This window comes from Bubalus bubalis, chromosome 12 (genome assembly GCF_019923935.1).
Source record: "Bubalus bubalis isolate 160015118507 breed Murrah chromosome 12, NDDB_SH_1, whole genome shotgun sequence".
NCBI lineage: Eukaryota > Metazoa > Chordata > Mammalia > Artiodactyla > Bovidae > Bubalus > Bubalus bubalis.
Genome location: NC_059168.1, coordinates 88,187,820 through 88,204,158, shown reverse-complemented (window position 1 = coordinate 88,204,158; position 16,339 = coordinate 88,187,820).

Below are 16,339 nucleotides of genomic sequence, written 5' to 3'. Positions count from 1 at the left end.
CCCAATTCTCTCCAAGCCAGCACACACATCCTCAGTTTTCTGACAATTTTTTCCTCAGTCTCTTCAAATTCTGTGTATGGGTTCAGTTGCTCAGTTATGTCTGACCCTTTGAAGCCCCACACACTGTAGCCCACCTGGCTCCTCTGCCCATGGAGTTTTCCAGGCAAGAATTCTGGAGCGGGTAGTCATTCCCTCTTCCAGGGGATCAACCCAGGGGTGGAACCCAAGTCTCTTGAGTCTCCTGCATTGGCAGGCAGATTCTTTACCACTAGTACCACCTGGGAAGCTCAAATTCTGAAGTGCCTCAAATTAAATAAAAACTGTAGACTCTGAGGTCTATAATACCTCCTGAGAGCGTGAACAAACAAGTCAATGCCTAACCAAGGTGACTGCCCATCCCTTCTCTTCCCCACTATCCTTTCCTCTCTGCGTCTTGGGGTATGTGGTTCCCAGGCTTTTAGATTTCATAGAGATAAAACATTGAATTAATTTTCAGCTTTTAATTTAATTTTGATTCGTCGAATTAGCCACTGAATTTTTTTTAAGTTGCAAAAGGACTTGACCCTTCAAGTCTAGTCCCTGTCCAAATGAGATTCCTTATGCCTGATGTCATAGGCCAATTTATTTAAAGTCTGAATAAATATCAAGTCACTTTTGGCAGCAATGGGAGTTACTTACCGTGCCGTCAGAGTGCCCAATGCAAACACGGTTACAGAGATGTTCTGTCTCTACATGAAGAAGTGAGTGTTGTGAGTTATTTGTTTCCCTGGCCTAAAATGCCCTGTACCCTGCCCCAGATCCTGCTGGCTTTCAAAACTGAATTGAGGTCCCACCTTCTCACAAAGTCTCTCTAGCCTACTCCAGCTCTTCAACATCTCTTCCGCCTCTGAGTCCCACATCACTTCGAGTCCTTCAAGTAAGCCTTTAATTACAAGGCTGTCTTGTCTTGTTCACCGCAGCATCAAGTGGGTTATTCTGGTCTCCCACTGTAGATCAAAGTGGGCAGGACCCATGTCCTTATGTCTTTTACTTTTTCTGGATCCTGCCCAAGAAAAGCATGTGGAGACTGAACACAAGGAGGGGCTCGAACATCCTTACTGATGGGTTGGCTAGATCTTTCCACCAATGGTCAGTCTCCACAACAGTCTCCCTGTGGCCAGACTGTAATCAGCTCTCAGCACTGGATTCTGATACAGGGATGGGACTCTACTCTGACCTCAGTCCAGTCAACTGACTGTCATCATAGGGTTGGTTCTAGGTGAAGTTCAAGGGGAAAGAGAGAGCAACTTGCAATGCATTGTACCACCTACCCAAACAACTGGAGTAACATATAGAACCTAAACACCATGCAAGAAATAGAAAATGCTGGTGGGGCTCAGAGGAAAAGAGACTTTTCATCACGTGGTCAAGCAGTGTCAACAGAGATGGAGACAGGTGCAGAAGCCAGCCAATTGTGAAATCAGTGAGTCCAGGACTCAAGTATGGCTTGTCCCCTGCTTATGCTATGACCTTAGCCACCATCATGCTTTTCAACTCCTGGTGTGGTTGAGGTCATGGGTGACACCTTTGAACTTGGTACAAACTGACTCTTGGGCTCAATCCAAGGTCTCTGGAAGAGAATCTTCATTTTAATGAGTTCTTCTAGTAAGAATCTGCTGCAGGGACGACAGCACTAAGCACGAGTGGCTGCAACCAGGGCACTAAGGTCAGGGGCGGCGGCCAGGAGGACCAACCCCACGTCCAAGGAGTGGTGGCTGCATGGGCGCAGGAGGGCCTAGAGGAGTAATCCCACGTTGAAGGTGAGGAAGGGCGGCGGTGAGGAGATACCCCTCGTCCAAGGTAAGGAGCAGCAGCTGTGCTTTGCTGGACCAGCCGTGAAGAGATACCCCATGCCCAAGGTAAGAGAAACCCAAGTAAGACGGTAGGTGTTGCAAGAGGGCATCAGAGGGCAGACACACTGAAACCATACTCACAGAAAACTAGTCAGTCTAATCACACTAGGACCACAGCCTTGTCTAACTCAATGAAACTAAGCCATGCCCATAGGGCAATCCAAGACAAGTGGGTCATGGTGGAGAGATCTAACAGAATGCAGTTCACTGGAGAAGGGAATGGCAAACCACTTCAGCATTCTTGCCTTGAGAATCCCATGAACAGTATGAAAAGGCAAAATGATAGAATACTGAAAGAGGAACTCCCCAGGTCAGTAGGTGCCCAATATGCTACTGGAGATCAGCAGAGAAATAACTCCAGAAAGAATGAAGGGATGGAGCCAAAGCAAAAACAATACCCAGCTGTGGCTGTGACTGGTGACAGAAGCAAGGTCCAATGCTATAAAGAGCAACATTTCATAGGAACCTGGAATGTCAGGTCCATGAATAAAGGCAAATTGGAAGTGGTCAAACAAGAGATGGCAAGAGTGAATGTCGACATTCTAGGAATCAGCGAACTGAAATGGACTGGAATGGGTGAATTTAACTCAGATGACCATTATATCTACTACTGCGGGCAGGAATCCCTCAGAAGAAATGGAGTGGCCATCATGGTCAACAAAAGAGTCCAAAATGCAGTACTTGGATGCAATCTCAAAAACAACAGAATGATCTCTGTTCGTTTCCAAGTTAAATCATTCAATATCACATAATCCAAGTCTATGCCCCAACCAGTAATGCTGAAGAAGCTGAAGTTGAATGGTTCTATGAAGACCTACAAGACCTTTTAGAACTAACACCCAAAAAAGATGTCCTTTTCATTATAGGGGACTGGAATGCAAAAGTAGGAAGTCAAGAAACACCTGGAGTAACAGGCAAATTTGGCCTTGGAATACGGAATGAAGCAGGGCAAAGACTAATAGAGTTTTGCCAAGAAAATGCACTGGTCATAGCAAACACCCTCTTCCAACAACACAAGAGAAGACTCTACACATGGGCATCACCAGATGGTCAACACTGAAATCAGATTGATTCTATTCTTTGCAGCCAAAGATGGAGAAGCTCATACAGTTAGCAAAAACAAGACCAGGAGCTGACTGTGGCTCAGATCATGAACTCCTTATTGCCAAATTCAGACTTAAATTGAAGAAAGTAGGGAAAACCACTAGATCATTCAGGTATGACCTAAATCAAATCCCTTATGATTATACAGTGGAAGTGAGGAATAGATTTAAGGGACTAGATATGATAGAGTGCCTGATGAACTACGGACTGAGGTTCGTGACATTGTACAGGAGATAGGGATCAAGACCATCCCCATGGAAAAGAAATGCAAAAAAGCAAAATGGCTGTCTGGGGAAGCCTTACAAATAGCTGTGAAAAGAAGAGAATCAAAAAGCAAAGGAGAAAAGGAAAGATATAAGCATCTAAATGCAGAGTTCCAAAAAATAGCAAGAAGAGATAAGAAAGCCTTCTTCAGCGATCAATGCAAAGAAATAGAGGAAAACAACAGAATGGGAAAGACTAGAGATCTCTTCAAGAAAATTAGAGATACCAAGGGAATATTTCATGCAAAGATGGGCTCGATAAAGGACAGAAATGGTATGGACCTAACAGAAGCAGAAGATATTAAGAAGAGATGGCAAGAATACACAGAAGAACTGTACAAAAAAGATCTTCACGACCCAGATAATCACGATGGTGTGATCACTGACCTAGAGCCAGACATCCTGGAATGTGAAGTCAAGTGGGCCTTAGAAAGCATCACTACGAACAAAGCTAGTGGAGGTGATGGAATTCTAGTTGAGCTATTTCAAATCCTGAAAGATGATGCTGTGAAAGTGCTACACTCAATATGTCAGCAAATTTGGAAAACTCAGCAGTGGCCACAGGACTGGAAAAGGTCAGTTTTCATTCCAATCCCAAAGAAAGGCAATGCCAAAGAATGCTCAAACTACCACACAATTGCACTCATCTCACACGCTAGTAAAGTAATGCTCAAAATTCTCCAAGCCAGGCTTCAACAGTACATGAACTGTGAACTTCCTGATGTTCAAGCTGGTTTTAGAAAAAGCAGAGGAACCAGAGATCAAATTGCCAACATCTGCTGGATCATCAATAAAGCAAGAGAGTTCCAGAAAAACATCTATTTCTGCTTTATTGACTATGCCAAAGCCTTTGACTGTGTGGATCACAATAAACTGTGGAAAATTCTGAAAGAGATGGGAATACCAGACCACCTGACCTGCCTCTTGAGAAACGTGTATGCAGGTCAGGAAGCAACAGTTAGAACTGGACATGGAACAACAGACTGGTTCCAAATAGGAAAAGGAGTATGTCAAGGCTGTATATTGTCACCCTGCTTATTTAACTTCTATGCAGAATACATCATGAGAAACGCTGGACTGGAAGAAGCACAAGCTGGAATCAACATTGCCGGGAGAAATATCAATAACCTCAGATATGCAGATGACACCACCCTTATGGCAGAAAGTGAAGAGGAACTAAAAAGCCTCTTGATGAAAGTGAAAGTGGAGAGTGAAAAAGTTGGCTTAAAGCTCAACATTCAGAAAACGAAGATCATGGCATCCGGTCCCATCACTTCAATGGAAACAGATGGGGAAACAGTGGAAACAGTGTCAGACTTTATTTTTCTGGGCTCCAAAATCACTACCAGATGGTGACTGCAGCCATGAAATTAAAAGACGCTTACTCCTTGGAAGGAAAGTTATGACCAACCTAGATAGCATATTCAAAAGCAGAGACATTACTTTGCCAACAAAGGTCTGTCTAGTCAAGGCTATGGTTTTTCCAGTGGTCATGTATGGATGTGAGAGTTGGACTGTGAAGAACGCTGAGCACCGAAGAATTGATGCTTTTGAACTGTGGTGTTGGAGAAGACTCTTGAGAGTCCCTTGGACTGCAAGGAGATCCAACCAGTCCATTCTGAAGGAAATCAGCCCTGGGATTTCTTTGGAAGGAATGATGCTAAAGCCAAAACTCCAATACTTTGGCCACCTCATGCGAAGAGTTGACTCATTGGAGAAGACTCTGATGCTGGGAGGGATTGGGGGCAGGAGGAGCAGGGGACAACAGAGGATGAGATGGCTGGATGGTATCACCGACTCGATGGACGTGAGTCTGAGAGAACTCCAGGAGTTGGTGATGGACAGGGAGGCCTGGCATGCTGCGATTCATGGTGTCGCAAAGAGTCTGACATGACTGAGCGACTGAACTGAACTGAACTGAGTGAGAATCTGCATTTTAATGATGAGCCACCTATAGGTTAGGGTCTGAGAAGACCGCAATATATGGCTGTCGTTATTTCTGCCCCCAGGCTCCACTTCACAAAGCACCTTCAGTTCATTTTGGAGGAACAACCTCTCTCCTGTGAATCGGTCACCAAGCCCTCAGCGCTTGGAGCTCAAATGATCAATCCATTCCATCACCCAGGCCACAGTGGCTGGTCCATGGATGGGCATGTGGCCCAGGTCAAGTCATTCAGGGCCAATCAGATACAGCCAGACTGATGTTTGATCACTGGGAAAGCTGGCTTGCTCTTCCCCTCAAGTTAAGGAGAGAGCGTCTGGGTTGTCACTCCCGTGAAGCATCTTATGACTACTGGGGACCTGAAAATGTACCGCAGACCATGTAGGGAGAGCAACAGAGAAACAACCCCTTATAGCGATCTTGCAAGCCTGGGTGGCAGGAACTGGGTGTAAGAAGTTATTTAATTACATGACCCAATAAATCTCCCATTTGCTTGAGTCAGTTTGGGTTAGATTTCTGACACTTGAGAATAAATGAGGCAGCGTGTTGAAAGCCTCCCACAGAACTGGTCTGCTGCTGCTGTGGCTGCGGTCGTGGCCCCTGCAGTGATCGCTATGGCAGTTGAATTTGTCCTGGAAGTCTTTGAAGATTGGCAGTGTCTCCAACTTAACACCAATGAAGAACGAAAGCCTCAAGACGTATTGAATTTTGACTAATATGGACAAAGCAGAGTTTTGTAGGCTATTTCCTTTTGCGGAATAAAGTTGGGGTGCAAAAATTGAGGGCTTGAAGGTATCTGAGCAGAGACCAAGAGAATGAGCTCGATACTTAGGAGTCTACTCTCCTAAGGGAGAGAACACTCTTCCCTTCTCCTATGCTTCCTTCTAGAAGCTTCTCCCACTGCCCAGGCACACAGATACCTGTGGGTGATGTTTAGGAAGCATAACTGGGCAAGCTTGGTTCAGCTCCGCCCTTTTATTTTGCACTCTGTTTGAGAAGAACGTGAATTCTCTGCTGTTTCTTTGGGCTCTTCTTCACCCCTGGGGTCAAAGCCATCCATCAAAGTCCACTTGCCGCTAGTGATCATACCTGCATCAGCCCCCACCTGCATTTACCTGCCCCAGGCTGGTGCAGCAGGGACTGGATGGCTGCGTTGGCCTAAACCAAGATCAGTCCTGAAAGCCTCTTTGACCAGCCACACAGAGCCAAATCCCCTCCCACACGGCCTCCTGCTTAGTCTCCTGTCTGAGTTCTGAACAGGGTAAGAAGTCATGCGGGGGAGGAGGTTGCTCTTTCTGGAAGACCTCATAAAAGCTGTGAATTACTCCATCTATCTCAAAGGAGAGCCCTTTGGGGCATATACTGGCAGGAGATCCAACCAGTCAATCCCAAAGGAAATCAGTCCTGAATATTCATTGGAAGGACTGATGCTGAAGCTGAAACTCCAATACTTTGGCCACCTGATGCAAAGAACTGACTCATTGGAAAAGACCCTGATGCTGGGAAAGATTGAAGGCAGGAGGAGAAGGGGATGACAGAGGATGAGATGGTTGGATGGCATCACCGACTTGATGGACATGAGTTTGAGCAAGCTCCAGGAGATAGTGATGGGACAGGGAAGCCTGGCGTGCTGCAGTCCATGGGGTGGCAAAGAGTCAGACACAACTGAGTGACTGAACTGAATATAGCCGTGAGCCTATGACTGTGCTATTTTAATAGCGTATGGACCCTATGTAAATTAGGGTCAGGAGAGTAATGGCCCCTGAATGGTTCACTCAACTATTATGCCATCTTACAGTTAGAAGTGTTTTGCAAAAGAGCAGGAAAAAGAGATGAGATTCCATATGTAGAAGCATTGATGGCTATTGTATCAGAAGTAAAAGGAGTCAGAGGACTTCCACCTTACAGTGTGGAGGTCTGAGAGAAAACCCAAAGGGTTTAAACACAATTCAGGAGATAAAACAAAGACCAAGTGAGTTTCTAGACCATCTAGACCATCAAAGCTTCTAGAAAGGATTTATCAAATTTATAGGCACTACACAGATACAGACCCTGAGGCCCCTGAGAATGTAAGGATGAGAAATATGACCTTCAACAGGCAAAGCACCCCAGAGACTTAAAAATTAAAGAAGTTAGAGGGAGTATTTTAAATGAACCCTTCTCAATTAGTAGATGTTATTTTCAAAGTATCCAACAGCAGGGAACAAGAGCAGAAGCAAGGAGATACCAAGTGGAATGCAACTTTTCTGCTGGCAGCATTGAAAGTGAGTAACCTAAAGAAGGGCTCCCAGGTGGCTCAGTGATAAAAAATCTGCCTGCCAATGCAGAAGACATGGGTTCGATCCCTGGGTCTAGAAGATCCCCTGGAGGAGGAAATGGCAAACCACTCCCATATTCTTGCTTGGGAAATCCCATAGATGGAGGAGTCTGGTGGGCTGCAGTCCATGGAATGTGACTGAGCCGACTGAGCCGACTGAGCAGTAAGAGCTGCAGTAATCAGGGTGGATCAGAAGGCTGAAATGCAAGTACAGGAACCAGCTCTGAAGCCCCTGCAAAGGGCTTAGGCTGTACCAGGGAGATGACAAGGACACATGAGCAAAGTGGAGGTGGGAGAAAGGGAAAAGGGAGCTTCCCTAGGAATTGGAATGTTATAAGATGCAGGCTGGATGGGGAGGCTGAGATACAGGGAAGGATGGAGGGGAAATTCAATGTCAGGGCTGACAGGGTGTCCAGATGGAGAGATCCAGCGGGAAATAGACACACGAGGCTGACAGTCAGAATGGAGAGGGAGAGCAGTATTGCACAGATATAAAAGCTGAAACAGACTCGTGGATGAAATCCAGTGGGAGAAAGTGTGGAGAGCCGGGCCCCATAAGATGTCTGTCTTCACCAAGGAGCTGGTGAGGGAGACAGTATCCACATTGAGCAAGGACGGTGATGAGAAGCGTGGAGTCCATGGGAGCGGGGGTGGGAGGCAGAGTTGCTAGAAAGAAGAGATCCTTAAAGGGTTCAAAATCAATAAATAAACTACGGGAAGGGGCCAAGGAGAGAGTCAGGGTGGACCCCGAGAACAGTTCCAAAGCCAGGCAGCAGCGCCCAAACCCAGAAGCACGGGTAGTGGGAGCCCCTCTCCAGAGACCTCACCGCCAGTTTGGATGCCCTTCCGGTCCAAGTCGTCAAAACCGTGGTGAAACATCGCAGATGCACCCTACAGCGGCCAGGCCTGTCTCAGACCAGGAAATGGAAGCTCTGCCCCCATTCCAGCCAGTCCCCTTACACTGGCTACTGAATTCCTGCCACCTTTCTGGATGCCTTTTCTGATGACTTCAGCTGAAATGAATCCCAGAGAGATGAGTATTTTCTCAAAGCCGTGCCTCTTTAAGCACTTAGTGGGGGGTGGCGGGGAGAAAGAAAGAAAAAATCTGTATAAAAGGAACCACAGAGACTAAAAAAAAAAAGTCCTTCGATAAGCTGCATTCAAATCACCTACTTAGGAAAGAAATTAATGTTAACTGCTAAGGTCAAAGAACAAACTAAAGACATGGCTCTGAATTTTTAACCCCAACTTTTCATTCTGGTCACACACTGTGACTTCTCTGTAGATTTGACATTGATTCTACTATTTAAAGCAGTCATGCAAATGTGTGCTGGGCCTGGGGTGGTGGAGGGGAGGGCCACTGGCTGCCTGCCCACCCCAGCCTGGCAGCACTGGGCACCCGGTAAATATCGTAAATGGACTTTCCAGCCAGAAAAGCCAGCACCACCCCTTATTCTACCAATTGCCACACACCGCTTGACAGGGACCTGCCATGTAACATTCACGGAGAAAAATCCCCTTCAAGGTAGTCAAGAGTCAAAATCCTACTAAAACATCTCTCCCAGGAATGGGTTGTTTTTTAAATGGGAGGTCAGCCAACATGAAAGAAATATTTTACACAAAGTATTTTAAAGCACTAAGCACTAAATTATACTCATATTCTACAGTATATCACTCTCTCCACCGGTGAGAATGAAAGCTGGGGAAAGATTTGTGGCATTCTTACATAAAGCTTTCTGCAGGACTGAGGATATTCTCAAAGACTCTGCAAGGCCAATTTAAAGAAACTATTTTCCCAAAAGCATTTCAAGAGGAAGTAAGTGTCCTACCAATGTAATTTTTCTTATATGCTTGGGCTGAACACTTAGACCTTCTAATTTCAATTTAGAACCAATTTTATTGTTTATTGCAAGACAGGCGTTATGAAAAAAAAAAAAAAAAAAGGACTCAACTTTCAGTGAACTGAAAGAAAAAGGCAGTCTGCAGCCACGTTGCCTTATTATCCAGCTCGTGCGCTGTTATTACTATGTGCTCAGTAAATACACATGAAGACTTTCACTAGTCCTCATGAACTCAGAGGAAATCCAACTTTTGCCTAAATTCCATATTATTTTTTAAAACCATCACACTCTTCCATACTAAAAAATTGGGCACTATTTTCAAATTTTCTGCTTTAAATTGAACACATTCTCAGTCATTACTTGGAGGCCAAGCAAAGGCATCACAGAAGCCATCAGCACTTGGGAATCCTCTACCTGGATCTCAGCTGCTAAGGTCATGATTGTCCCACTCCTTCTTCTGCATAGAAGTGGGGTGCTTTCCTTAGAGTGTCTCCTGGTGCTTCTGTACTCAGTTGAGACCCTGCCTACTAGATTCTGGTGGACCAGAAAAGAGATGGCCCTGGTCTCATTGACGGTGCCACAGGCTTCAGGCAAAATCAAATAATTTAGTCTGAAGAGGGAAGCTATTGTTCTCTCTTCTTTTATGTCACACATGCAATCTCTCCCTGCAAAACTAACCTGTCTCTCATCTCTATAATGATCAGCTACCCTCTGCCCACAGCAGGAAAAGAGTCACGTCAGCACAATAGAAGCAGTCATTCTTCCTTTCTGCCGCTTGCGCTTAAAGCCCAGGGTCTCAGCTCAGCCTGGCAGGGCTACTCACTCCTGCCTAATTTTAAAACTTGCATGAAAGTATTAAGGGTTTTGTTTTTGGCTTTTTTTTTTTTTTTTTAGGAAAGGGATGCAGATGTCATTTTGATGAGCATGACTTTATTGCAATTATAAACAGCCACACATCAGAGAGGTTGTGGTTGCACCCATGGTTAACAAGTGTCTTCCAAGAATGACTAGATAAAGAAAAGGAATATATTAAATATATATATATATATATACATATATGTATTTCAGTATTTAAAAAAAGGAGATCTTGCCATTTGGAACAACATGGATGAATCTGGAGGACACTATGCTAAGTGAAATAAACCAAACAGAAAATCAATAAAACTGTATAATCTCACTTATATATGAAATCTTTAAAAAAAAAATCAAATACAGATACCACTGATATGTAGAATCAATAAAAATGAAATTATTTATAAAGCTGAAACAAATTGGCAGGCATAGAAAACAAATTTACGGTTATCAAAGTAGGGAGTGATAAACTTAGGAATATGGGCTTCCCTGGTGACTCAGTGGTAAAGAATCCACCTGCCAGTGCAGGAGATGTGGGTCCGATCCCTGAGTTAGGAACATTGCCTGAAGAAGTAAATGGCAACCCACTCCAGTATTCTTGCCTGGAGACCCACATGGACAAAGGAGCCTGGCAGGCTACAGTCCATGGGCTCACGAAAGAGTTGGACATGACTTAGCCGTTGAAACAACATGGGATTATTAACAGGTACACATTACCATATATAAAACAAACAACAAGGATTTATTGTATAGCACGAGGAACTGTATTCAATATCTTGTAATAACCTCTGATGGAAAAGAATCTTAAAAAAGACTAAACCAATTATTCTTCAGTTAAAAATAAATAACTTTTTTAAAAAAAGAAAATAGAGAACATATATCTGAATTATTTTGCTATACACTTGAAACTAACACAATATTGTAAATCAACTATGCTAAGTCTGCTAAGTCACTTCAATCGTGTCCGACTCTGGGTGACCCCATAGATGGCAGCCCACCAGGCTCCCCTGTCCCTGGGATTCTCCAGGCAAGAACACTGGAGTGGGTTGCCATTTCCTTCTCCAATGCATGAAAGTGAAAATGAAAGTGAAGTCACTCAGTCGTATCCGACTCTTCGTGACCCCATGGACTGCAGCCTATCAGGATCCTCCGTCCATGGGATTTGCCAGGCAAGAGTACTCGAGTGGGGTGTCATTGTTTTAAAAAAATCAAATACAGAGAAGCAGGGAGCAGAACAGTGGTTACTAGGGTGGGTAGGAAGGTGGGAGGAATGAGGAGATATTTGTCCAAGGGGACAAAGCTGCAGATATATAAGATGAATGTCCAGCAAGCTGAGGTACAGCATGATGACTACAGTTGGTAACACTCTACTGAATACTGAAAAATTGCTAAGACGATAGATTTCAGGAGCTCTCATCACCAAAGAAATAAGGCAACTACGGGAAGAGGCTACGTTAATTAGCTTGACTATAGTAACCATGACTATAGTAATCAGTCACTTCAGTCGTGTCTGACTCTGCAATCACATGGACTGCAGCCCGCCAGGCTCCTCTGTCCACAGGACTGCCCAGGCAGGAATACTGGAGTGGGTTGCCATTCCCTCCTCCAGGGGATCTTCCAGACCCAGGGATAGAACTGCATCTCTTATGTCTCCTGCATTGGCAAGAGAGTTCTTTACCACTAGTGCCACATGGGAAGCCCATTGTACACCATATATATATATATATATATATATAATTTTTATTTTTTTAATTAAAAGTAAATTAAATTTCTTCCATGAGAGTGAGCAACCCTACTGAGGCAATATGCAGTGTTTAACTTGAACCTAGAATGATGGAATCTAGGGATCTTCTAAGCTACCTTTGTGATCTAGCAGGCAGAGCCCTCTGACTTTTAAGACACCTTCATTTCTCTAAACCCCAATCAGTTCTTCCAGTTGTAGTCGACTTTCCCTATTTGAGTATTTTTTGGTGATAGTTCATACATAAGCAATCATTTATGTTGCATACTATACTATAGGGCTTCCTTGGTGGCTCAGAGGGTAAGGAGTCCACCTGCCATCAGGAGACCTGGATTTGATCCCTGAGTTGGGAAGAACCCCTGGAGAAAGGAATGGCTACCCACTCCACTATTCCTGCCTGGAGAATTCCATAGACAAAGAAGCCCGGTAGGCTACAGTCCATGGGATCACAAAGAGCTGGACATGACTGAGCAGCTAACACTCACTCACTCAAGTTGGGCATGAGGTCTAAAGCTGAGCGGGGTCCAAGGCTTGCCCTCACAATGCTCATATGTGCTTGCTGTTGACTAATTGTGGTAGGTGACTCCAGACTCTTATAATATTTGTTACAAATATCTTCTCCCAATATATAGCTGTCTTTATCATTAGTGCACAGTAATTTTAATTTAATATCAAATTTATAAATCTTTCCTTTATGGCTTTTGTTTCTCACATCTAATTTAATATGCTTTTCCATCCAAGTGTTAGAAGATATTCTTCCAAGTTTCCACATTTCCCTTGTAAGTCTTTAATCTACCTGAGTTGACCTCCTTGTACATTGTGAGGTAAAGATCTAATTTAACAGTTTTTTTCCATATGGATAACCAAATGTTCCACCGCAAATCCAGACTCTCCCCACTAATTTGTAATTCTACCTCCGTCCTCAACCAACTTTCCATATGGATCAATTTCTGGGGTTCTGGTCTGCTCAACCAATTGACTTTCTATTCTTGCCTCAATACTTTTATTTTAAGCTTTTTAATAAGTCTTAATGTTTAGAGAGCAAGCCCCACATGATATTCTTTCCCATTCAAATTATCAGGGAGGCCTGGTGTGCTGCAATTCATGGGGTCGAAAAGAGTCGGACACAACTGAGCGACTGATCTGATCTGATCTGATAGTTGGTACTTTAGTCTCCCAAGTGAATTTTAGGGTTCTCTATTTAAGTTCCATCTTAAAGGAAATCAGACCTGAATATTCATTGGAACGACTGATACTGAAGCTGAAACTCCAATACTTTAGCCACCTGATGTGAAGAACTGACTCATTGGAAAAGAACTTGATGCTGGGAATGATTGAAGGCAGGAAGAGAAGGGGACGACAAAGGATGAGATGGTTGGATGGCGTCACCAACTCAATGGACATGAGTTTGGGTAGGCTCCAGGAGTTGGTGATGGACAGGGAAGCCTGGCATGCTGCAATTCATGGGGTCGCAAAGAGTCGGACACAACTGAGGGACTGAACTGAACTGATTCAAGTTCCATGAACTGCTATGAATTTATAGATTAATATTAACTGAAAACTTTATGCTATTGTACCTCCCCATCCATCACACCAATCTCCCGACTCCAACTGCTTCATTTACAAATAAGAACCCATGACCACACAGAAAATCACAGGGAGAACCAGGTTAGAGCCCAAGTCCCCCTGCCCAATACTCCTTCCACCAACTTCAAATAGGGATCCCCTCCCCCGTGAGAAAGCTGTGCTTTCGGATATCTTTCTATTTAAGTCCAGGCATTATATCATCCATTCACACCATTAGCATTTTTGCTCTACTAATTTGAACTTGACTCAAGTTGTGGGCACAGTCCCTCCTCCGAATCTCCAATGGGATGCAGCCCTGGGGGCTGATGATGACCCAGAGCCACCCCCTGGGAACAACTGGCTCCGAGACCTTGTGTGGTCAGTGGGGAGGGGCAGAGGCCACAGCTGGGGGGAAAGAGAGCAGCCTGGTTTAGCGGAAGGACTCAGCACTGGGGGTCCAAGGCTGTGTGTGAGAGCCATGCTGACTCATGCTCCCCAGCCCTCGGGAAACCAAAGCACAGAAGTGAGAGTGCCCGAGTATTCATTTATCATTAAAACAAAATATGACCGCCTAGCACCAGCACTTACTTCCTATGGCCAAACATTTGCTCCCTGTAGGCAAATTACACAGGAAGCCAGATTATAACCAGAAGTTTGCTTGGTGAGCTCAGAGCCAGGGCTGGGAGAATTGAATTTGTCCTGATTTGAATGTGTCCTGATGTCAGATGTACTTGCTTCCATAACAGGGCACAGTCAGTGCTGGAGATGACAGTCCCAGGCTGGGGAGGGGCTCTCCTTGCAGTGCCTGCCTTGTGCCCCCCTCACCCTGAGTCCCTTCCCTCTGCCTCCAAGATGGCCGGTTCTCCTCCTGAAACACACACTCTTCTTTGGACAAGATCGTGCTAGGATCTGATTGGAGCCAGGTGGTTTTTTTTTTTCTTTTCTTTTTTTTGGCTCCTCTAATTTGAATTATAGTTGAACTTTTACAGTGGGTTATTTCTAATAGTTTCTTGAGGACAGGAAGAAGTTCTATTTTGGCCAGCAAGGAAACTGAGGCTCAAAACAAGTTAAAGGAACTCACTTATCCACGGTTGTCCAGATAACGATTGTATGAACTGAATTTCAAGCCGAGTTTTAATCCACTTGAAAGGGGGAAATGTCTGAAAATACACTGAAGGTTAAGCGGCTAAATTTGGTGCCTAACCACATCAACCTCTGAGGTTAGAAAGTTGAAAGCAGAGACCCTGACTTCTGCTCCTGTACAACTAACTTCCCACAGGGTCTGGTCCAAAGAGTGCTCACGCAGGCACTCCAGACATTGACTGCTGAGCTTGCTCTACTACCTCAAATGGACCCAAACACACCCAGAGGCCTCACACATCAAGCCAACTTTGCAGGACACTGGGGAGCCCTTTTCTCTCCCTGCCCTACATGCCTCTGAACCTTTTGCCTCCCTGGGACACCACCACCACCCCCCAGAGATGCTCGAGAGTCCTTGGGAGTGGTGATGGCCATTATTTCTGGCCCCATCCCCAGAGACAGAGGCAAGACCCACCCACACATCCTGGACCAGCACACCTTTCTCTGACCATGGCCACGGCCTTCATCATGAGTGGGGTGGCAAGGGGTGTGGGCGGTTTCTTTGCTAGCAAAGCCTCTGTGCCTTCCCCATACAACCAAAGGTCCCCTCCCTGCCAGGACTTTAGAGCAGAAGGAAGAACAAAATGTGATCAGAAAAAAAGTCCATGGCCACACATTTAACAGATAGATGTTGAGCGTCTGTGGGTCAGCGGGATGGCAAAGAACTGAGCCATGGAAGACGTTGGGACACTAGGGTTCTCGTCCCAACCTTGCCTCCAACCCAGCTGGTAGCCCTGAAACTGTTGGTTTAGGCTCTCTTTGCCTCAGAGATCATCCAGTCCAAACCCTCTAACTTTGCAGTCTCCCCATACAGTTCTCATCTCTGACAGCTCAAGATTCTCTGTGCCTGAGCAATTTTAAATAGTATTCAAAAAATAATCAATGTAGTAAAACATATACAGAGAACCACATTACAATGAGATGCAAGTCTTTTTAAGATTACTGTAACAACGTGATTCTGGATGATTCCATGGAAGACATCTCTAAATGTCTTCTTAGAAGAGTGGAGGACTGCCTTGAACTTGAACAATCTGAGCAGGTCAGAAAAGGAAGTAAGGCTATCATTGACGCTTTCCTATACATTATCAAAAGTTATTTTGTGTTTTGACTTTTATAGTCAGAAAAAATATCTACCTGTAGAATATACAAGTAAGTTGTCTGTTTTCAAATGTACATTATGAACAAGAAGAATATTTATCATGCGAGATAATACAACCATGTTTATTTAAGCTTGTGTGGTTAAAGGCAGCAAATTCAGAATGTATATGTTGTACTGAAAACTCAACTAAATCTATTTCCATTGAGGGTTCTTTCTTTTCTGACTTCTTTCAGCTTCCTTTTCCTTATCTCAGGAGTTCCTGAATGGAGTCTGTGGACATTTAGACACTTAAAGAAGCACTACAGAGGGTCCTTTACCCCTAAAATTGAAGGACCTTTGTGCTCTTATAGACTGGCTTTCATCTGATTTTCAAAGGGACCCTGGACCCCACAGCAGCCTCTGATTATGCTCCTTGTTCACATGCAGCAGGAGAATGTTCTAGGCAAGACCTGTATGTGAACAAGCAGCTTGGCAGAAAGAATCCTGATTCTGGCAACACTGCAATCTGATTGAAATCAAGCTGCCAAATAAACTCTACTAGACTGTGACTCTCAGCTGTGCTATCTCTGTGAAGTGTGGGTC